Below are 25,035 nucleotides of genomic sequence, written 5' to 3'. Positions count from 1 at the left end.
CATAGGCCTAATGCTTAACTCCTGAATAATATCCACACAAAATTTGAATGATATATTGAATGTGAAGGAATTGTACAAAAACAAACACACAAACACACAAACACACACACACACACACACACACAGTCTCTCTCTCTCTCTCTCTCTCTCTCTCTCTCTCTCTCTCTCTGCAGTTTTTCTCAGCTTCAGTCCATAATAAAAGCAAGCAGATATCAAACCTGAAAATTGTGGCCAACAGCAATGAATGTCAATGGAGTTGTTTTAGTTTTTTTGTGGAATATAGTGCTCAACCAAAAATTCCATTTTATGAAAAATTTCACAATTTTGGTGTGTATATCTGAAAAACACAGTTTGCAGCGATTTAACTGTTTTTCCCTAAATACTAAATAATTAACAGACAAATCTAAGAACTTTGCATGCTTTCTCTTTTCTTGTTGGTATGAATGTTGAACACACTCTGCTCATTTGCAATTTCTGCATGACACTCCTTTGGACAGCAGAGCTGTGGTTGAAAGATTTTCACTTTTCGAACAATCCAGTTACAATCACAGTGGGAGTATGTATTATAGCAGCTTTCAAGCTGTACAAACATTGCTTTCCTCTCATCACATCTGTCAAAACATGTAATTCATCTCATGTTCTAAGTGTCCCTGATGCTCTTTCTGACAGTACAAAAAGATAAGTGTCAGTGTCATCGTAACTGCCATCCGCGTCACATCTGCTGTGCAGCGAGCTACGTTAATTTAAGTATTAACTGTATTTTTCTTACTTGTCACTTCTTCTTCTGTGTGTTTTTGCTTTTAGGAAGCTTTAATTTTTGAGTGCTAGTAATAGTGGTCCATAGATTTCGTGTTTGTTTTGAATACAGAGAGAGTCTCTTCAGTCAGCTGTAGTGCCAGTAGTGCTAGTGTTTGTTTTGAATACAGTCCAGAGACAGGTATTGCTATTTTCATTGTTTTCAACAAGAAGTGTCTAGTAACCACAGTTCAATCAGCTATCAGCTGCCTTTAGTGAATCAGCAGTCTAGTTAAAAGTTGATTAACTCTCTATAGTAAATTGATTTCTTAGGATGGATAGTATGTGTGACTGCTGTTTACGGATGCAGGAGGAGCTGACCACTGTTCAGGAACGGCTGAAAGTGATGATGGCCGCGATCAGCCGTCTTCAGGCTGCTGCCTCGGAGTGTAGCGGCAGTGGGGAGTCTGGTGCGTCGCATGGTACACCCCAGGTGTCACATGCTTCACCCGCGGTCCCTGCTGCCGAGACATGCCTGCGGGTACCGGGCGCGGTTGGGCCACCCTCTCCCCAAGGGGAGTGGCGGGTTCAGCAGTGTTCGCGGCGCACAAGGTGGAGGGTCAATGTGAAGGCTGGCCATGTGGCATTGCCTACTCTGCCTGTGAGTGGACATGTGGCCACTCCTTCAGCAAGGTCCGAGCAGGCACACGGGGGGAGGGGTTTATTAGTGATTGGGAGCTCTAACGTTAGGCGGATGATGGAGCCCCTTAGGAAAATAGCGGAAAGCTCGGGGAAGAAGGCCAGTGTTCACTCTGTCTGCTTGCTGGGGTTCTCATCCGAGACATGGAGGAGGCCCTGCCAGTGGTGATAGAGAGCACTGGGTGCACCTGACTGCAATTTGTTGCTCATGTCAGCACCAATGACTCCTGCCGTCTGGATTCAGAGGTCATCCTCAGTTCATACAGGCGGTTGGCCGAGTTGGTGTAGGTGAAAAGCCTCGCTCGTGGGGTGGAATTTGAACTAACTATTTGTAGTATCGTTCCCACAACCGATCGCGGTCCTCTGGTTTGGAGCCGAGTGGAAGGCTTAAACCAGAGGCTCAGATAATTCTGCGGAGATCTGAGGTGCAAATTTCTCAACCTCCGCTATCAGGTGGAGAAATGTAGGGTCCCCTTGAATAGGTCAGGCATGCACGACACGCAGGAAGCGGCTACATGGGTAGCGGAGTACGCGTGGAGTGCACATGTGGGCTTTTTAGGTTAGAGAATTCCCTCCCTAGGCCTGACAAGATGCCTCCTGAAATGTGGCGAGGTAGTAGTAGGCAAAATGCAACAGGGAATAACAATATTAATGTGGTAATAGTGAACTGCAGCAGCATCTATAAAAAGGCCCCAGAACTGCTCTCATTAATAAACGGTCACAATGACCACATAGTACTAGGGACAGAAAGATGGCTGAAACCAGATGTAAACAGTAATGAAATTCTAAACTCAGATTGGAATGCATACTGCAGAGACAGGCTGAACAGTGAAGGGAGAGGCGTGTTTATAGCGATAAAATGTCCAATAGTATCGAAGGAAATTGACGGAGATGCAAAATGTGAAATAATTTGGGTGAAGGTCACGGTTAAAGCAGGCTCACACATTGTAATTGGATGTCTCTATAGGCCCCCTGGCTCAGCAGCTGTTGGGGCAGAGCACCTGAAGGAAAATTTGGAAAATATTTCGAGTTGATTTCCACATCATGTTATAGTTCTGGGTGGAGATTTTAATTTGCCGGATAAAGACTGGGAGATTAAAATGTTTTTAACATGTGGCAGGGACAAAGAATCCAGTGAAATTTTTTTAAGTGCTTTATCTGAAAACTACCTTAAGCAGTTAAACAGAGAACCGACTCATGGCGATAACATATTAGACCTTCTGGTAACAAACAGACCCGAACTATTTGAAACAGTTAATGCAGAACAAGGAATCAGCGATCATAAAGCAGTTACTGCATCGATGATTTCAGTCGTAAATAGAAATATTAAAAAGGGTAGGAACATTTTTCTGTTTAGCAAAAGTGACAAAAAGCAGATTTCAGGGTACTTGACGGCTCAACACAAAATTTTTGTCTCAAGTACAGATAGTGTTGAGGATCAGTGGACAAAGTTCAAAACCATCATACAATATGCATTAGATGAGTATGTGGCAATCAAGATCATAAGAGATGGAAAAGAGCCACTGTGGTACAAAAACCGAGTTAGCAAACTGCTGCGGAAGCAAAGGGAACTTCACAGCAAACATAAATATGGCCGAAGCCTTGCAGACAAACAAAAATTACGCAGAGCGAAACGTAGTGTGAGGACGGCTATGCGAGAGGCATTCAATGAATTTGAAAGTAAAGCTCTATGTTCTCATGTGGCAGAAAATCTTAAGAAATTTTGGTCTTACGTCAAAGCAGTAGGTGGCTCAAAACAAAATGTCCAGACACTCTGCGACCAAAATGGTACTGAAACAGAGGATGACAGACTAAAGTCCGAAATACTAAATGTCTTTTTTCAAAGCTGTCCTTCTCTAGATTGTTGCACAGATGACAAAATGGTAGATATTGAAATAGACGACAGAGGGATAGAGAAACAATTAAAATCTCTCAAAAGAGGAAAGGCCACTGGACCTGATGGGATACCAGTTCGATTTTACCCAGAATACACGAAGGAACTTGCCCCCCCTTCTTGCAGCAGTGTACTGTAGGTCTCTAGAAGAGCATAGCGTTCCAAAGGATTGAAGAAGGGCACAGGTCATCTCCATTTTCAGGAAGGGACATTGAACAGATGTGCACAACTATAGACCTATATCTCTAGCATCTATCAGTTGTAGAATTTTGGAACATGTATTATGTTCGAGTATAACGACTTTTCTGGAGACTAGAAATCTACACTGTGTGAATCAGCATGCGTTTCAAAAAAGATGATCGTGTGAAACCCAGCTCACACTATTCATCCACGAGACTCAGAGGGCCATATACATGGGTTCCCAGGTAGATGCCGTGTTTCTTGACTTCCGCAAGGCATTTGATACAGTTCCCCCCAGTCACTTAATGAACAAAGTAAGAGCATATGGACTATCAGACCAATTGTGTAATTGGATTGAAGAGTTCCTAGATAACAGAACGCAGCATGTCATTCTCAATGGAGAGAAGTCTTCCGAAGTAAGAGTGGTTTCAGGTGTGTCACAGGGGAGTGTCGTAGGATCGTTGCTATTCACAATATACATAAATGACCTTGTGCATAACATCGGAAGTTCACTGAGGCTTTTTGCGGATGATGCTGTGGTACATCGAGAGGTAGTAACAATGGAAAATTGTACTGAAATGCAGGAAGATCTGCAACAAATTGACGCATGGTACAGGGAATGGCAATTGAATCTCAATGTAGACAAGTGTAATGTACTGCAAATACACTGAAAGAAAGATCCTTTATCATTTAGCTACAATATAGCACGTCAGCAACTGGAAGCAGTTAATTCCATAAATTACCTGGGAGTAGGCATTAGGTGTAATTTAAAATGGAATGATCATATAAAGTTGATCGTCGGTAAAGCAGATGCCAGAATGAGATTCATTGGAAGAATCCTAAGGCAATGCAATCCGAAAACAAAGGAAGTAGGTTACAGTACACTTGATCGCCCACTGCTTGAATACTGCTCACCGGTGTGGGATCCGTACCAGATAGGGTTGAAAGAAGAGATAGAGAAGATCCAACGGAGAGCAGCGCACTTCATTACAGGATCGTTTAGTAATCGCAAAAGCGTTACAGAGATGACAGATAAACTCCAGTGGAAGGCTCTGCAGGAGAGACGCTCAGTAGCTCGGTACGGGCTTTTGTTAAAGTTTCAAGAACATACCTTCACCGAGGAGTCAAGCAGTATATTGCTCCCTCCTAGGTATATCTCGTGAAGAGACCATGAGGATAAAATCAGAGAGATTAGAGCCCACACAGAGGCATACCGACAATCTTTCTTTCCACAAACAATACGAGATTGGAATAGAAGCGAGAAATGATAGAGGTACTCAAGGTGCCCTCTGCCATGCACCATCAGGTGGCTTGCGGAGTATGGATGTAGATGTAGATGTAGATGAAGATGAAGAGATGACCTGCCAGTAACTTAGAAGATGTTCTTCCATCTCATTTGTCCACATTCAGATGTGTGTTTAGAACATCTGACATGCTCAATATTGGTCTGCACATTTGGAAGGACTCCTTGATGTGCATTTTCTCACTCTCATATCAGAAACTTGACACAGCCAATATTGACATTTGAATGCCTGGTCTGTGTGACAATAGTTTAAGTATGTGTTCTCTCCCAATCAAATTTTCAGATTGTCCTTTGCGAACTCTTCACCTGAATAACAACTATGCTGCACCTGTTTCTCATACAAATGTTTATCAAGCATTATAAATTAGTAGTGAGGAAATCTTTTCCCTTTACTTTGTTATAAATTTTCACACCCATACGCTGTACGTGTATAACAGATAAATACACCACTATTACAGAAAGGCATATTATGTCATGGCACTGAATTTTATAAAGAATTACATAAAACAAGTGAATACATGGAAGTAAACAGTTTCAAATTAATTGTGAAGGATTACCTGTCAAGCACAGCTTCTATGGAGTGACGGAGTATATGTTGTTGTGGTCTTCAGTCCTGAGACTGGTTTGATGCAGCTCTCCATGCTACTCTATCCTGTGCAAGCTTCTTCATCTCCCAGTACCTACTGCAACCTACATCCTTCTGAATCTGCTTAGTGTATTGATCTCTTGGTCTCCCTCTACGATTTTTACCCTCCACGCTGCCCTCCAATGCTAAATTTGTGATCCCTTGATGCCTCAAAACATGTCCTACCAACCGATCCCTTCGTCTAGTCAAGTTGTGCCACAAACTTCTCTTCTTCCCAATCCTATTCAATACATCCTCATTAGTTACGTGATCTACCCACCTTATCTTCAGCATTCTTCTGTAGCACCACATTTCGAAAGCTTCTATTCTCTTCTTGTCCAAACTGGTTATCGTCCATGTTTCACTTCCATACATGGCTACACTCAACACAAATACTTTCAGAAACGACTTCCTGACACTTAAATCTATACTCGATGTTAACAAATTTCTCTTCTTCAGAAACGGTTTCCTTGCCATTGCCAGTCTACATTTTATATCCTCTCTACTTCGACCATCATCAGTTATTTTACTCCCTAAATAGCAAAACTCCTTTACTACTTTAAGTGTCTCATTTCCTAATCTAATCCCCTCAGCATCACCCGATTTAATGTGACTACATTCCATTATCCTTGTTTTGCTTTTGTTGATGTTCATCTTATACCCTCCTTTCAAGACACTGTCTATTCCGTTCAATTGCTCTTCCAAGTCCTTTGCTGTCTCTGACAGAATTACAATGTCATTGGTGAACCGCAAAGTTTTTACTTCTTCTCCATGAATTTTAATACCTACTCCGAATTTTTCTTTTGTTTCCTTTACTGCTTGCTCAGAGTATATAGAAACACAGAAATATAGTGCCAGCTTGGATTGCATTAGTAGAGTGTACAAATAAACAAAATATTGTGCAGTATTTCTTCTTGCTAAGAATGACATGTAAAGGTTCAAGAAATGTGTATAGTACTTAGGAATGGACCAATATCTTTCCGTCTCTATTCCATATTAACAACTATCACTCAACTGCTCAATGCTATTCCACCTTATGTCATCTAAATCCTTAGTTATATTGCATGACTGCTATTTATCCACTATTAGTAGCTTAGTATTCACTGTTGTATTTTTCAAAGAAAATATTTTTACATCTATAAATACTGAGCCCTGTTTAAAGTACATTGTTACTTGTTATGGAGTTTCATAAGAAACACTATTATGTGCCATGTACATAACATAAGTTTAGATACCCTAGTTATGGAAACTCAAATAATCTGCAGAAAGAGCGAGTAACAAGATGTGTTTTTAATTGTTTTTTGAACTGATAGTGATCCCCAATTTTTGGCTTTATGTTAGATGGGAGCCTGCTGAGTATCTTATCACCAGCATAGATAGCTCTACTCTCCACCCTGGACAACAAAGCAATGTCTGCATGACAACTATTTTTGCATCTTTTATTCTCACTGTGAATATCACAGCTCAATTGAAACTGATTATCATTATCAACAACGAAAAATGTTAAGGAGTAAATGTATCAGAAAACGGGCATAAGAATTCCAAGTTCCTTAAAAAGACCCGTGTAAGATACTTAGCTGGTTTACACAATATTCTTACTTATCGGTTGTGCTGAACTTTATTTACTTTAGGTGCACTGCCACAAAAGAAATCCCATAAGACAGCAGGGACAGAAATCGTGCAAAATGAGCCAACGCTCTGGTCCTTACATCAACACAATGGGAGTTGCTTCTACTGGCATAACATATTCAAACAGAGCTTCTTCATTAACTTATGTATGTGTTGGCACCATTTTAACTTACTATCCATCAGGACCCCAAGGAATTTCAGTGTAAGACCATTAATGTCTACTTGTGTTGTTAAAAAGTAATTATTGTTTGCTTGAAATTCCATAATACGAGTTTGTGTGAGATTAGGACTTAAACCGTTAGCCGCAAAAAACTTGTATGCATATTAAGCTCTCATCTAAGATATGACCGCCAGGACTCAGTTTGGACTCTCAGTTAGTATGCTCGTGTCATCAGCAAATATTACAGTTTTTGAACTGACCCTTATAGTCAATGGAAGATCATTTATATAGATTACAAAAAAGAGTGGATCATGTAATGATCCTTGTGACAATCCACATGTTATGTTCATCCATTCTGAAGCTATTTTCATGCCTGATGCAGAGCCTATTAGTGCAACTCTCAACTTACTGTTAAGGAGTTAAGATTGCCTCTGTGTAAGCGGGATGCTGTTAATGGCATTTAACATTTTAGTTTGATAGTTGAGTTTTACAAGATGGCAATGATTGGACGAGGTGTAAACTGCTCTGATAAAAGTTAAGTAAAATTTGGTAATAATTGTAATGTGCATTACAAAAAAGTTAAGAAAGGTATCCAGAGTAATAATTGTAAATAGAGGTTTCACAAAAACTGTTGCAGAACAAATATGATATTGGTAATGGAGGCCTACTCATAATTGTATGCTGCTTGTGTAACAAAAACATGTAAAAAAAAAGAACACTGTTATTATCAGAGACAAGGCCTCAATAATTCAAGCATGATGAAGTGTCACAAATAAAAATGCAAAATAGTTTAAAAGTGGACAAAAGTAATAGTTTTGAAACATTTAGCTCATATGTAACAGAGAAATACTCTAAATTGAAAAAAAAATAAAAAAGTACAATTTAGATAAAAATTGCCTAACAATAGCAGATGAGGAACGATATTATGTGGTAATAGTAAACTGCAGTAGTGTCTATAAAAAGGCTCCAGAACTGCTCTCATTAATAAACGGTCACAATGCCCACATAGTACTAGGGACAGAAAGATAGCTGAAACCAGATGTAAACAGTAATGCATATCCAAAACGAATCCAGTAAAAAGTTTGTACTTGGAAATGCAGAAGATAGCACCAATGTGTTAAGACTCATGTGTAAAAGTGGGCCTTCAAAAACAAATACACAATCTGCAAAGAACAATTCTGCAGGCACCCAAAAATGAATACATCAAGTCAAAATATTCAAGTCAAAATATTCAGAGACAAGCACGCAATGTTTCAAACTTTGTATCAAAGTCTGCTAAAGAGACTTCAGGTGTTGTTAAGCCTAGGGTAAAATTCAGAAATGTGATAAGCACTGTAGAAAAAGAATGGGTCAATTCTGTTGTAAACCTTCTTGATCACTACAGTTATGAAAAGGCTAGTTTTGCAATGCAGGCAATAACTGATTGGATCTAGTAAGAAGAGAATCACATCAGATATAAACAAAGCTATTGATGAAATAGTGTGCTAGAGCAGCTGTAAAAACAAACAAGCCATTACCTTAAATGCTAACATGCAGAGAAACCAGAGAAATGGGCTAATTTTCCAAACTTCATCTGGCCCATTATTAACACGCAGAGCAAGTATTCGACACACCTTTACCTTGCAACCAAACTACAGGATCCTCCATTTATCTGATCATTGCCCTCGTTGTGCAGTAGATGGTGAGTAACAGCAAGGAGGAGATGTGCGACATAAACTGAAGTAGGTAGGCTTGTTGCAACATCTGAAAGATGGAGCTGTTCCGATTTTGGGACAGTCACATAAGAGTGATGCCAGTATCATCATCTTGCTTTAAATACACGCTATAATGGTCCTGAGCATTAATTACCTTTGAGATTGAACATGGTGGAATGATGTTATAGTTCAATTCTTTTATCTTGGCGGTTCGCGCATGCCTGCCCAGACGCGGGAGATTGCTGCGATGCCAGTTGTACGTGCCAAGAGAAGCAACGCCATAGTATAGTTCGCAAACTAACGTTTAGGGGGAAGTGCGCAGTTTATGAAGTAAAGCCACCACAGCCGCATTAACCCTTTCGCTGCTACAGAGACGTGCTCCCCACACTCCGCGATGTGCGTGATTTTGTCATCATTGCACTGCTCACCTGTGCAGACACATCATGTTTCAACTGCTTTGACACACATTATCATTCGATTTCACAAAAACTATTTGGCCCAAAAATTTGATTTTTACACATCATCTTGACTGATACCTTCCCCCCGTAAATGACTTAATTTTGTTTCGATGTTCAGCGCAGTTATTGTGCAGCACTAGATGTAGTAAACCATTGCACGAAATTTTCAGAATTTGCAGAGGTAAAAGTCCACAGTGCATACTTTCTGTATGGTTGATTTCAGTTGCCACTAGAAATTTCAAAAAATTACATTCAAACGAATAAAATTCATGAAGTAAGACACTTTGATATTGTATTTAAATAAAGAAAATATTGAGCACTGATCAAGGTTTGAATTCAGAACCTTTCGCTTAGCAGTCGTACACTTTAACTATTACGCTAACGCAGCTCATCGTTCAGCATATGTCCCAGAGGACTTTAAACTATCACGCAAAATACCGACAAACACTGTTGGTATGATTATGAATTACTCACGTTTTGTTGAAGTTCAATAGGAAATAAACAATTAACGCTGTTCTTTATTGCGAAAAAGTGGTTAGTGAGAATGATACAAACACCTTTCCTTGTTATCACTTGAATTAGGAGGCTTATTGCTTGTTTGGTTTAATTAATTAATAGAATAAGAAGCAATTGGTATGAAGAATGCTTTTTCCAAACTTTCTATAAAAGAAAGTCTGCTATCAAGACATCGCTTTTGTTCAATTACTTTATTTATGACTGAACATTTCTAAAACTAAAGACACTCGTCCATGCTCTGCACTGCAGTCAAGCTCTGGCAACGTCGTTCTCTGTTCATTGCCTGACTGTGTTTTGATGCGCAGAACAAACCTAAACTCGGCCGCCATCATAAATGACACACACTTTAGTCAAGAATGCCTTTAAGGTGACAAAGATGCCACCATCAACACCTCACTGTGTCTGAACAAGGTCATTTAATAGGGCTATGGGAAGCTAGATGGTAGTTCTACATTGTTGCAGAAAGACATGACAGGAATGTAGCCACTGTACATTATTGCTGGCAGCAGTGGCCACGAGAACGTACAGTCGCAAGAAGACGGGCTGCTGATGGCCACACAGCACTACCGAGAGGGAAGACCGTCACGTTTGGCGTACGGCTCTAGAGCATTGTATGGCATCTGCAATAGCAATATGAGCAGCAGTTGGCACCACAGTGACACAGTGGACTGTTACAAATCAGTTACATTGAGGACAGCTCCGAACCAGACGTCCTGTAGCACGGATTCCACGCATCCCAAATCGACACCATTTGCGACTGCAGTGATGTCAAGTGAGAGCACATTGGAGGGCAGGGTTGAGGTATGTTGTGTCTTCTGATGAAAGCTGCCTCTGCCTCGTTGCCGTGGCAGTCGAGGGCCTGCAACCAGCCTGTCTGTGTGTTAGACACACTGGACCTACACTTGGAGTTACGGCCTGGGGTATGATTTTCTATGACAGCAGGAGCACTCTCCTGGTTATCCCATGCACCCTAACTGCAAATCTGTATGTCAGTTTGGTGATTCGACCTGTTATGCTACCATTCGTGAACGGAATTCCAGGTTTTTTTCCCAACAGCATAATGCTCACCCACATATTGCTGTTGTAAGCAAACGTGCTCTACGCAGTGTCAATGTGTTACCTGAGTCAGCCTGATAACCAGATCTGGCTCCAATTGAGCACAAGTGGGATATCACTGGATGACAACTTTAGCCTCATCCACAAACAGTATTAACCATCCCTGTATCGACCAGGTGTGTCAGGCATAGAACTCCATCCCATAACCTGACATCCACCACCAGTAAAACATGGTGCATACACGTTTGCACGCTTGCATTCAAAGTTCTGGTGGTTACACCGCTTATTAATTCACCAGCATTTCATATCTGCAATGGTATCTTGCACTTTCGTAACCCGTAACCTTGCAATGTTACCTATTTAAAAATATTATCTATCCAAATCTATTCCTACAATTTTTAATTACTCTACATTAATTATTTTTGGTGTTGTGATTTTTTTTCTTTCCAGTGTATATGTAAATAAATTTTGTACTCACCTATGTCATGCATTGAGATGCTGGAAGTACATGCCATTTTTTTCCACACATTCCTCATATCTACTGAAGAAATTATTTGTCACACAATGTACTTCTCTTTAAGAAAGTGAATGAACTGACTCATGGATATTATCCTTGAGTTCCTGTAACATGTGTGGGTTCGTTGTGCTACTTTGGCCTTTAGTGCTCCCTACAAATAAAAATTTGATAGGGTTAAATTGGGACTTCAACTGTGCCAGATATTGTTGTTAAAATACTTTGTATGCAAAGAAAAATTTGCCATATGAGCCTCTACTGCACCTTGTTGAAAAAATACAATGCTTCATTCTCTTTAACTCTACTCATTAAAATTGGTTACAAAAGTCTTGCACATTCCTTTCACTGTTAACTGTGTCATTAAAATTATTGGGCCCATTATTCTGTCACCTCTAACTATGCACCACACTATTTTCTGGCCATTAATGGGTTCCTCGTGAAGCAGAATAGCTGTGACAGTGTTCCAACATAGACAGTTTTGGGGGCTAACATGCTCGCATAAATTGAGTCGTGCCCCATCTGAAAACAGAAAGAGGTATCAACCAACTTCACTGTCAGGCACATGTTTCAAAACCCACCTGCAAATATTAACGCGGACAACCCGATCACCATGTTTAGGTAAATTCTTCCACTACTGTTTCTTTATATGACTTTAGCCCATATAGCTTAGTAGTTCTTTGTACAGAGGTACATGAAATTTGTGTTCAATGTGAAAGATGTCCAAAAGACTTTTTAAGGATATTGTCCAAGTGATATGCAATGCCATCAAGGTGGGCTTCTGCACTTCTTGTCATGAGCACTTCCCATTTCCGAAATTTTTTCACTAACTTGTGAGTTGCATCATAACTTGGAATTCGAGCATTTAAGAACTTCTGGACAACATGAGTGGGTTCTGGATGCACATACAAATTATAAATGATCACTCATTGTGCACTGGAGTATTTCAGCATTGCCATTGCTGCATTTGCAGATTCACTGTTAGACTCGTGATGTTTGCCTTACTGTTCAAATGGCACCGGCTGGAAAGGCGCTTACTGTGGCACTAACAGGGAGGCACAGGATACATTCGACAGGCCTGCATGGCTCCAGTGGCTGGCAAAGTCAGCCATGTTTGTGCGGTCATTAGATAAATGGAACTCCTAGTAATTTTAAAAATGCTTTACCTGATAGTGTATGGAGTGGTAATTTTATTATGTATTTGAACATTTAAGGTAGGTCTGAAGTAATGGGTAGCAAGCTTTATGATATGCAAATTCATTTAGAAACCATGAAACTATCAGTAAAGGTAATATTTCTAAATGAACAGTAGCTTAAAATTAAAAATATCCACTTCCTCAATAAACTTACAGGCTATGAACTGGCTACCAGTTTATATAGAGCTGCTGGGTATGGAAGCTCTTGCGTACTAGGTCAGTCCTCGGTAGACTATGAAATCAGAGTGTGTTTTGGCCATCTAAGTGGAGGAATTACATTGAAAGTGGTTGCACGGAAGTTACAAACATATAATATATTAATTGTCAGAATGCATCACATCCCTGGGTACCACACAAGCTTGGTATTCTAAGAGAAATTTGAAACATTGTTATATAAAATAAAAACTGGAAAAATGTATGACAAATAGTTACATCTGCTGACTTCAACACAGATGCAAGTGCTGATGGCAAATTTATTTCACATTAATTTATTTCACATTGAAAAGCAGATAGACACTAATGGGCTAAATCTGAATTTTCACCAGTACGCAAGTGGGAAATCAGAAAGGTGGAAGGAGTATATAGAGGGTCTATACAAGGGCGATGTACTTGAGGGCAATATTATGGAAATGGAAGAGAGTGTAGATGAAGATGAAATAGGAGATATGATACTGCATGAAGAGTTAGACAGAGCACTGAAAGACCTGAGTCGAAACAAGGCCCCGGGAGTAGACAACGTTCCATTAGAACTACTGACGGCCTTGGGAGAGCCTGTCCTGACAAAACTCTACCATCTGGTGAGCAAGATGTATGAGACAGGCAAAATACACTCAGACTTCAAGAAGAATATAATAATTCCAATCCCAAAGAAAGCAGGTGTTGACAGATGTGAAAATTACCGAACTATCAGTTTTAATAAGTCATGGCTACAAAATACTAATGCGAACTCTTTACAGACAAATGGAAAAACTGGTAGAAACTGACCTCAGGGAAGATCAGTTTGGATTCCGTAGAAATATTGGAACACATGAGGCAATACTAACCTTACGATTTATCTTAGAAGAAAGATTAAGAAAAGGCAAACCTACGTTTCTAGCACTTGTAGACTTAGAGAATGCTTTTGACAATGTTGACAGGAATACTCTCTTTCAAATTCTGAAGGTGGCAGCGGTAGAATATAGGGAGTGAAAGGCTATTTACAATTCGTACAGAAACCAAATGGCAGTTATAAGAGTCGAGGGGCATGAAAGGGAAGCAGTGGTTGGGAAGGGAGTGAGACAGGGTTGTAGCCTATCCCCGATGTTATTCAATCTGTATATTGAGCAAGCAATAAAGGAAACAAAAAAAAATTTCAGAGTAGGTATTAAAATCCATGGAGAAGAAATAAAAACTTTGAGGTTCGCCGATGACATTGTAATTCTGTCAGAGACAGCAAAGGACTTGGAAGAGCAGTTGAATGGAATTGACAGTGTCTTGAAAGGAGGATACAAGGTGAACATCAACAAACGCAAAATGAGGATAGTGGAATGTGGTCAAATTAAGTCGGTGATGCTGAGGGAATTAGATTAAGAAATGAGACAAAGTAGTAAAGGAGTTTTGCTATTTGGGGAGCAAAATAACTGATGATGGTCGAATTAGAGAGTATATAAAATGTAGACTGGCAATGGCAAGGAAAGCATTTCTGAAGAAGAGAAATTTGTGAACATCGAGTATAGATTTAAGTGTCAGGAAGTTGTTTCTGAAAGTATTTGTATGGAGTGTAGCCATGTATGGAAGTGAAACATGGACGATAAATAGTTTAGACAAGAAGAGAATAGAAGCTTTCGAAATATGGTGCTACAGAAGAATGCAGAAGATTAGATTGGTAGATCACATAACTAATTAGGAGGTGTTGAATAGGATTGGGGAGAAGAGAAGTTTGTGGCAAAACTTGATTAGAAGAAGGGACTGGTTGGTAGGACATGTTCTGAGGCATCAGGGGATTACCAATTTAGTATTGGAGGGCAGCGTGGAGGGTAAAAATCATAGAGCGAGACCAAGAGATGAATACACCAAGCAGATTCAGAAGGATGTAGGTTGCAGTAGGTACTAGGAGATGAAGAAGCTTGCACAGGATAGAGTAGCATGGAGAGCTGCATCAAACAAATCTCAGGACTGAAGACGACGACGACGACGACGACGACGACGACGACGACGACGACAACAACAACAACAACAACAACAACAACAACAACAAAAACAACAACAACAACAACAACAACGCACGTGTTACAGTAAATGCTTCAACATTTACTGATAATGTTGTAAGCAGTTATAATTGCAATGTGAAAGGAATGAAGTTCTACATGTAGGAGTATCAGACCATGCAGAGCAATTTGTATCACTATCAAAACTAAATTCAGACTGTACAGAAAAAAATATGTAGGAACTTCAGCCAAGAAAATGTTGAGGTAATTACAAAACTAAGATCCCCATGTGGTTGATCAGGAAACATATTTCTACAGGTAACAATTACAATAACTTCTTAACCGAATAAATGAGAATATTCAATCATAAAAGTATATTTGACCAAGTACTGGATAAATATGTACCCAGTAGAACTATTCCTAATGGGAGGGACCCATGGTATACAGGTACAGTAGAGAAACTTCTAAAGAAACAGAGATTGCTGCATAATAGGTGTACAACAAAGCAAATGATCATAAATAAACAGGTGCCAAATTAAACACATTTGGCCTCCAAGAGAGCAATGTGTGAAGCCTTAAGTAAGTGCTACAGCAGAACATTGTCAAACAATATTTATTCTGGTTATACGTAAAGAATGTTAGTGTCACCACACTTAGGGTACAGAAACTAGCAAAAGAGACAGAAAGCAAAACTGAGGGTAACAAAGCAAAAACTAAAATGCTTAACTCTGTTTTCAAATGTTCCTTTAAAAAGGAAAACCCAGGAGACTTGCACCAGTTTAATACTAATACTGTTGAAATGAGGTATGTATTAGCATCCTCTCTGGGGGACACCGCCATGACGAAGCACTGTCCGTGTGGATGGAGAGGCTTGCGTATCTGCGTGAAGCTGAGGGCTATGCCGAAGGTTGAGGACCTACTGCTGCTGGAAAGCCCTCAGCCGATGGATCAGACAGAGTATCCCACAACATCCCATCTACCCTATCCACTCCTAGTCCTACCCAACTCCCTGACCCAACCCAAGGTGTGATGCGATCCGTGCCGAGGGGTGAGGGGCAAAATGAGACCTCAGATATCCAGACATCGGGGTCAGTACTGATGGGAGGCATTCCCATTACTGAATCACGGTCTAGACCTGAGCCAGAAGTGGGAACTGTAACCGAGGAGCTAGATCAGATCAAAGGCTTGTCTGGGGCTCAGAGGAGGAAACTACTCAGGGAACAGTGGAAAAAGGATGGGAAAGAATGGCTTCCTAAAGACAAGTGGAGGGAATTAAAGGGACTTGTACCTAAGACCTACAGGAAAAAAATTTTCTCAGGTTGACGGTGATAAGCAGACCCCCACTAGGTCAAAGACAGGTAGCCAGCGGATAAGGAGGAATCAGAGACTCCCTCCTCCCTGGATAAGAGAGTCCAGAAAATACTGTGGCAAGAAATAGGGAAACAGAACTATAGCACTGCACTATCGCTTTTTAGGGTAGCAGTTATCCAGGAAGGCCATCACCTCGTAGCAGGAGGAACTGGTACAGATGGCTCTCTTTGAAAAGATTGGTGAGGGGCAGGAGGGGGGGGGCGCTGGCCCAAGACCCAACTTCAGGAGGGTCTATCTAGATCGTGGTGCCCTCATCTTTGTCTGTGGGGGGGTACACACGGCGAAATGGCTTAAGGAAAAGGTGCTCATGATATCCCAATGGAAAGATGCAAAGTTGCTGGTTAAGATGGCAGTGGAGCTTCTTAAGACTGCAAAGATAGCAATATGGGAACCAAAGATCCTTAAGGAAGTCTCTCCTAAGACATAGTTTGGGAAAATAGGGGCCCAGAAACCAAAAGTACTGACTGAAGATTGGTCAACCAGAAGGCTGCACTGGAAGGATGAACCCTGGTAGAGGAGGTCGGAGAGAAGTCCCTGAAGGAGATGCGAGAGCAGGACCTGAAATTGTTTTTAGTGTTCTCGCAGGTCACTGTCAGTTTAATCTGCAGCACAGTAAAAGGGGCCTCTGCAGCCCTGAGTCGCTGCCTGAGAAGGCAGGAAGTGGACATGGCCCTGGTACAAGAACCCTATTTATATAAAGGTGGTGTATCGGGCCTCAGTGGCACTGGAGGTAAGCTGATCTATGCTAGAAATCTAAGAAACTCCAGAACAAGCATCTATGTAAGAAATGGAATTTCTTTCATGCCAGTGATGGATTTGTGCTCTAGGGATTTAGTGACCATTAAAATACTTCAGTATGAGGAAGGCATCACAAGGGAAATTGTTTTGGTATCAGCATACCTCCCTTATGAAGACAGCTCTCCTCCTCTCTTGGAGGTGAGGAGTGTTATGTCCTAGCCAGTAATGCCAACCAAGCCCGCTGCCAAAAGGTCGGCAGCATCAAAGTCCGGACGCCGTCCGCATAAGCAGCGCCAGCGAGACAGCAAATCGCCACAAGTCTGCGCGCGCCACCGCTGGCTTCTGGCTTCTTAAGCGCTGGAGTCGCGAGCGCTAGGATAGTTCTGTATTCACCGCTCAGTTGTATACTCGCCACCGAATTGTGTACTTGCTAGTCAGTTGTGGGTTCATCGCAGCAGAGTTGTTGTTTGTCGTCAGCCGACGCTGACCTAGCCGCTCCGACTCGAACTAGACAGACTTCTGTAGACACCGAGCTCATTACTGTGTTTCTGTATCTTCATTAAATGAAGATAGGTACCGACTTTTATTTAATCAGAGTGTTTGGGGCTTCATCTTTCTGTTTACTGTTCCAGCGGACCGGTCGGCCCGCTATTAAAAGTGTGGCGGTGACTTCGTAAGCCATTTCTACAGCCAAGTGTTTGTCGCTACAAACACCGCCACAAAACTGGCGACGAGGACTTCCGAACTCGTGTGCAGGGCTGGTTCAACTTGTTTCTGGTTTTCCTAATTGTAGCGATAGAATTTTGGGGGCTGGTTTAATTTGTGTTCACTACATCTGCCGAATTACAACAGTTGATCTTGTTACAGAGTCAGCAAATACAAAGTCTGGTGGAAGCAATCGCCAAACAAGCGGCTAATCCACCAACACAAAAGGAACAAGCACAGGCAGCACCACAGTTCCGGACTTTTGAGGAATCCAGAGAAGAATGGCGAGAATATTTCGCGCAGTTGCAGGCGCACATGACAGTCTACAAAATCACAGGTACTGAGGGGCAGCTTTATTTAATTTCCACTGCAGGCGTGGAAATCTATCGACTACTTTGTAAGTTGTTCCCGGAATCCCAGCCAGAAGCTTTAGACTATGACGTTGTTGTTAACAAGCTTGCTGAGTATTTCGAGTCGCGAGTTCATGTGGCAGCAGCCAGATTCAAGTTCTTCAGATTAAAGAAACTGCCACATCAATCTAATAAACAGTGGTTAACAGATTTACGGGGCCTCACCCGTCAGTGCCGATTTAATTGTGTGTGTGGAGCTTCCTACAGTGATGTCATGTTACGAGACGCTATTACTCAAAACATTGCAGATTCTCGTATTCGTGCTGCTATCTTAAAGTTGCCTGACCCGTCCTTAGAGACTGTGATGATCATCATTGAAGCCCAAGATACTTTTGACTATGCTGAGTGTGAGTTAGATCAGCCATGTATTTCTCAAATTGCCTGTGCTAAGCAAGTTATGTCACGCCCGCGGCCCCACCGGCAGAGTCAGACTGTAAACACTAGCCGGCCGCGTCATGTTAAACACATTCGTCAGCCGCGTGTGCAGAATGATAGAGTTAAGTCTTGCCCTAAGTGTGTTCTGGCTCATCCTCGTGAACGTTGCCCGTTAAGAAACACGGTTTGTCACTTTTGTCAAAGGAAAAGACACATCCAGACTGTTTGTTTGCGTAAACGCAAGAACAATTCTAGTGCTGCCCACCCCATGGATATTCATGTTCTTCAAAGCCAGCCCGCCCAGAAGGTCGCGTTTAAAGACTCTTCCACGGTTCGTGTGGGTAATAAACTTGTTAGCAATAAGCCACCCACCCAGCCCTCTGCTTTGCGACCAAAGCGTAATTCCAACGCTGTAAAAAGTAATGTACAGACTGCAAGTGAAGCAGGAGTTGTTGTTCCACCCGCCCAACCCACGAGATGTCGTAAGCAGCGAACACGCGCTAAACGCGCTGATTTTGTGTCTTCCGCCTCCACTGAACCGATCCAGAGACAGTGTAATAAACTATTTGTGAAGCTACGCATCCAGGATAAGACCTTCAATTTTCAATTAGACACTGGTGCGTCTGTGACTCTCATAAATAGTGCTACGTATGCGGCTATCGGCCGCCCTAAACTTTCAGCGGCAAAACATTCTTTGGCTACTTATAGTGGAGAACGAATTCCTGTGTTAGGTGTATGTAGCGTGCCAGCCACATTCCGTGGCAATACAAAAACAGTTTCATTCACAGTGCTCCGCGCTACAGACAGTGTAAACATTTTCGGATTAGACTGTTTTGACTTGTTTGGCCTGTCTATCCAAGACAATTTGTTGCAAATTAATTCTGTTGTTGTTCCTCAAGACAGCATAACCGATTTGTGTAAACGATACAGTGACATATTTAAAGACGAACTAGGTTGTGCTGCGAACTTTGCCGCTCATATTACGTTAAAAGATAATGCTCAGCCTCGATTTTGTCGTGCTCGTCCAGTGCCCACGCCCTGCGGGCACCTGTAGAAGATGAACTTCGTCGTTGGCAAAACAACGGTGTTATTCAACCCGTTTCAGCGAGCCAGTGGGCTTCTCCCTTAGTTATTATAAAGAAACCGTCTGGCAAGTTACGTTTGTGTGCTGATTTTAAGTCGACAGTTAATCCTCAGACTGTCATTGATTCTTTTCCTTTGCCTAGGCCGGACGAGCTGATGGATAAGTTAGGGGAAGCTCGTTTCTTTTCCAAAATTGATCTCCGTGAAGCATATTTGCAATTACCCCTCGACAAGCAATCACAACAGTATTTTGTCATAAACACGTCGTTGGGGTTGTTCCGTTTTCTGCGTTTGCCTTTTGGTTGTGTGTCAGCTCCAGCTGTTTTTCAGCGTTTTTTTGTCACAACTTCTGGCTAATGTGCCATCGTGTTGCAACTATTTAGACGATATTGTTGTGTCCGGTCGGACGCCTGCTGAACATTTCCGTAATTTGGAGTGTTTGTTTAAAGTGTTGTCTCAGGCAGGCCTACGTTGCAACTTCGATAAATGTTCATTTTTCCTTACGGAGATGGAGTATCTGGGACATGTTATTAATGCTCAAGGCATTCATCCCTCCCAGTCACATTTGGCAGCTATTCGTGATTTGCCCGCCCCTCGCAATCTGCATGAATTGCAAGCAGTTCTTGGCAAATTGACGTATTATATTAGGTTTATACCTAATGCATCACAGATTGCTGCACCGTTGCATCGTCTCCGCCGTAAGAATGTTCCGTTTGTGTGGTCAGCTGATTGCCAATCAGCCTTTCAGCAGCTTAAAGAGGCTTTACTGAATGATCGTTGTCTGGTCCATTACGACCCTAACAAGCCTCTGGTGTTAGCTTGTGATGCCTCTTCTTTCGGCCTCGGTGCTGTGTTGTCTCACCGAGTCGGTAACACTGAACGTCCTATTGCGTTCGCATCTAAATTGCTAACCAAAGCTCAGTGTAATTATAGCCAATTGGACAAGGAAGCGTTGGCTATTGTGTTCGGTGTCACAAAATTCCATCACTACCTCTATGGTAGACCATTCTATTTGGTAACAGATCACAAGCCCCTGACATCACTGTTTCATCCGTCTGAACCAGTTCCTCAGCGGACAGCTCAGAGACTACAACGTTGGGCTCTTTTGTTATCACAATACCAGTATGAGATACTGTATCGCCCTACAGCTCAGCATGCAAACGCTGACGCGCTTTCTAGATTGCCGATTGCTGCGGATGATGTCTTCGATTCCTCTGAAGACTCGTGCCATCAGATTGACGCCGATGAGCATCAATCCCTCCGGGATTTTCCGATTGATTATCGTCAGGTGGCACATGAGACAGCTACGGATCCTCATCTGAGTTTACTATTACGTTTTGTTCAACGTGGTTGGCCGTCCAAGGCAAAGGACATATCGGATCCTGTAGTTCGTCGCTATTATCCGCAACATCATCTGTTGTCTGTTTCGCACGGAGTTTTGCTGTTACGCACACAGAATGACCAGCTTCGTGTCGTGGTTCCCCAAGTGCTCCAATCCAAGGTCCTCGACTTGTTGCATCAAGGTCATTGGGGAGTGGTCCGCACCAAGCAGCTTGCCCGCCGTCATTGTACATGGATCGGCATTGATAAGCAGATTACGCAGATGTCTACAGATTGTTCGACGTGTGCCGAACACCAAGCTGCTCCGCCTCAACGCTATTTTGAGTGGGCATGCCCTGCCGGTCCCTGGCAGCGAGTGCATATTGATTTCGCTGGTCCATATTGGAATTCTCGTTGGCTCATCGTGATAGATGCATTTAGTAATTTTCCGTTTGTTGTGCCCATGCAGTCTACAACGTCTGCACAAACTATACAGGCGTTGACTTCAATTTTTTGCATTGAGGGTCTTCCAGAAGTTTTAGTGTCTGACAATGGTCCACAATTTACCTCTGCTGAATTTGAAAGTTTTTGTTCTGCCAATGGCATTCGCCATGTTCTTACTCCGCCGTTCCACCCTCAATCAAATGGTGCAGCGGAACGTTTTGTACGCACATTCAAGGATCATATGGACCGCCTTCGTGCTACGCACTCTCGTCAGCAGGCCCTCATCACGTTCCTGTTGTCGTACCGGACCATGCCACGCGACGGCCCTTCGCCTGCGGAGCTTCTCCACGGCCGTCGTCATCGCACCCTACTACGGTTGTTGCACCCCCCGGATCGACCCGCCGCTTCTGAGCATCGCACGCATTTTCAGCGCAACGACGCCGTTTTTTTCAGAGTTTATCACGGTCGCCGTCGTTGGGAATGTGGTACCGTGATACGTGTCCAGGGTCGCGGTTTTTATACTGTTCAAGGTGCTACTGGGGTGCACAGGAGGCATCAGAACCAGTTGCGCCGCGCTGGCCGCCCGGATTCTGCCGCTCGTTCTTTGTCCACAGATTTGGTCCGCGGTGGGTTCCAGCCGCGCCTTCCGACTTCGCTGCCGCCCCCAGGGCAGCAGCAGCAGCCGTCGCCGCTACCACGCCGACAGCCCGTCCCGTTGATGCCTCCCGCGCAGCTTCAGCCGGGAGCGCCCCGGGTGGTCGCTCCGGCGCCTGCGGTCCCTCTTCAGTCGCCACCGCCTTCGGAGCTGATGGACGTCGACCCCTCAGCCGGGCCGCCTTCCCAAGCGGTGGCTGTGCAGCCTGTCCTGCAGCCGCTTTCCTTGGGCACCCCCAAGGAGTCTGACACCGCAGCGCCTTGTCCGGCGCCCACTCAGCAGCCGTCGACGCAGCGTCTGGAGACGCTGCCTCTCTTCGTGGGTCCCGACGCCCCGTCGCGTCCAGTACCAGAAGCTGCGCCCGTGGTCACAGGCGTGCACCCTGACCTCGGTTTTCAGTCGGTGTTTCCCGAGGCCCCTCGCAGCCAATGCTGGGGTGCGGACCGGGGACTGCCACTGACAACAGTCTCCGCCCCGGTCTCTTCTGCTACGCCTGCGGCCCGACCCCTCCCCCGCCGTCGACGCTCGCCACGTCATTATTCAACGACGGTGCGGCGATTTGGGGGGGAGGAGTGTTATGTCCTAGCCAGTAATGCCAACCGAGCCCGCTGCCAAAAGGTTGGCAGCATCAAAGTCCGGACGCCGTCCGCATAAGCAGCGCCAGCGAGACAGCAAATCGCCGCAAGTCTGCGCGCGCCACCGCTGGCTTCTGGCTTCTTAAGCGCTGGAGTCGCGAGCGCTAGGACAGTTCTGTATTCGCCGCTCAGTTGTATACTCGCCACCGAATTGTGTACTTGCTAGTCAGTTGTGTGTTCATCGCAGCAGAGTTGTTGTTTGTCGTCAGCCGACGCTGACCTAGTCGCTCCGACTCGAACTAGACAGACTTCTGTAGACACCGAGCTCATTACTGTGTTTCTGTATCTTCATTATATAAAGATAAGTACCGACTTTTATTTAATCAGAGTGTTTGGGGCTTCATCTTTCTGTTTACTGTTCCAGCGGACCGGTCGGCCCGCTATTAAAAGTGTGGCGGTGACTTCGTAAGCCATTTCTACAGCCAAGTGTTTGTCGCTACAAACACCGCCACAAAAAGGAGACTGGTAGAGACTTTTCCATCAGCAAGGTGACCAACTGCTGGTGGGATGTGACACCAGTGCCCACAACCTAGTGCGGGGCAGCAAGGACACCAGCTGAAGAGGTGAGTACCTTCTTGAACTCCTTTCAGCTAACAACTTAGAGGTCCTGAATAGCGGCAATGAACCCACATTCAGGAATAGCAGAAGGGAAGAAGTAATTGACAAAACCTTTACTTCCATGATGATGGGCAGCTATGTCAAACAATGGCATGTGGTGCTGGAGTCATCCACATCAGACCACATATACATTAAACTCAAGGATGAAATGGGAATCAGACTGACCATGACCCATAGGAATCCCAGGAAAACAGACAGGGATACATATAGGAGGGACCTTGATTTAGAATTATCAGAAATTAAAACCTCGATAAGGAATCCAGTAGAAATGGAGGAAGTAGCAGATGCTGTTACCTCTGCCACAGTGACCTCGTATCAGGACAACTGCACAATCACCAAGAAGTGCACAAATAGGAGTGTGCCTTGGTGGAATAACAACTTAGAAATGCAAAGAAAACAGGGACTTAGACTGTTTAATATTGCGAGAAGTAAAGGACAATGGGCTAAATATCATGAGGCCCTTGTCAACTGCAATCTTGCATTCAGACAAGCAAAGGAGGCATCCCGGAAGAAATTCTGTGAGGAAGTGGAGAGCATGGCTGCACAAGCCAGACTGCACAAGATTCTCACCAGAGTACCAACCAATCCAGGAGGTACGATGAGGAAGGAGGATGGGGAATATATGAATACAGCACGTGAGACACTGGAACTGCTCCTCAAAACTCACTTTCCTTAATATGCTCTGCCAGTCCAGAACGTGATCCTGGGGAGAACACAGTTCTCAGGCACTCGAAGAGAGGACTGGGAATTTGCCAAGGAGTGTGTGAAATTTAATAAAATCCAGTGGGCAGTGGGAACATTCCAACTGTTCAAGTCATCTGACCCAGATGGAATTTTTCCAGCTCTCCTGCAACAGGCAGGAGAGAAGCTCATGAGTCCTATGCAGGCTATTCAGGGATAGCCTAGCAGTAGGAATCATTCCCAGTGCTTGGAGGGCAATGGACGTGGTCTTCATTCCAAAGCCAGGGAGAACTGATCATATCAAGGCTAAGGATACGAGAACAATCAGTCCGTCCTCCTTCATTCTCAAAACTTTGGGAAAACTGCTTAATGTATGTGTTGGGGAGAGGAGGCTAAGTAGGGCCCCTCCACATTCAAACCAGGGCACATATCAACCAGGTAAATAATGTGAGACAGCTCTCCACCAACTCATTGGGAAGGTGGACAAAGCTCTTCACTTCCAAGAAATAGCCCTCTGCATCTTCCTGGATATCGAGGGGGCCTTCAGTAACACGGCCTTCAATTCCATGGTAAGGGCAGCAGAGGTGCATGACCTGGGGACCACTATATGCGGGTGGACCAGGGCTATACTTAGTGGAAGGAAGATAGAGGCTACCATGATGAATGAAAAGATGGTAATTAACAACGCTGTAGGCTGCCCACGAGGAGGAGTTTTGTCCCCTCTATTGTGTAATATAGTGGTGAACGAACTCATTGTGGAATTAAATTCCAGCCAATGCTTCTGCCAAGGATATGCAGATGACCTTGTCATAGTAATACCTGGCAAATTTACTGACACAGTTAGAAATATGGCACAAGAAGGTTTGGGCACTCCTAAAAATTAGAGCATTAAACAGGATCTGTGGATTGATCCTAAGGCTGTTGAGGTGGCATTTACAAAGAGACATATTGAACACTCAAGTTGGAATCTAAAGCTCTTCAATGAAACTCTACCTGTGAAGGCGATAGTGAAATATCTAGGGGTTACCTTAGGTGAGTAGCTAACATGGGCCCCTCACATTAACAGTATCTGCTCCAAGGCAAAAAGTACTCTAGCGAGTACTAGAAGGGCTTGTGGCAAAAACTGGGGCCTAAGCCCCAGGGGTATGCAATCGATAC

General features: G+C 43.4%; 1 long non-coding RNA gene across 1 annotated transcript in view; it reads right to left on the bottom strand.

Annotated features, from left to right (window-relative positions):
- LOC124553611 overlaps nucleotides 1-25,035 on the bottom strand; it is a 43,566-nt gene that overhangs the window by 1,328 nt on the left and 17,203 nt on the right. The window contains exon 2 of the long non-coding RNA XR_006968080.1: nucleotides 11,428-11,617. This is a non-coding gene — a long non-coding RNA (uncharacterized LOC124553611). The remainder of the gene's footprint in view (nucleotides 1-11,427; nucleotides 11,618-25,035) is intronic.

Source organism: Schistocerca americana, chromosome 11 (genome assembly GCF_021461395.2).
Source record: "Schistocerca americana isolate TAMUIC-IGC-003095 chromosome 11, iqSchAmer2.1, whole genome shotgun sequence".
NCBI classification, from domain to species: Eukaryota; Metazoa; Arthropoda; class Insecta; order Orthoptera; family Acrididae; genus Schistocerca; species Schistocerca americana.
This window is presented reverse-complemented; position numbering and strand designations above follow the sequence as displayed.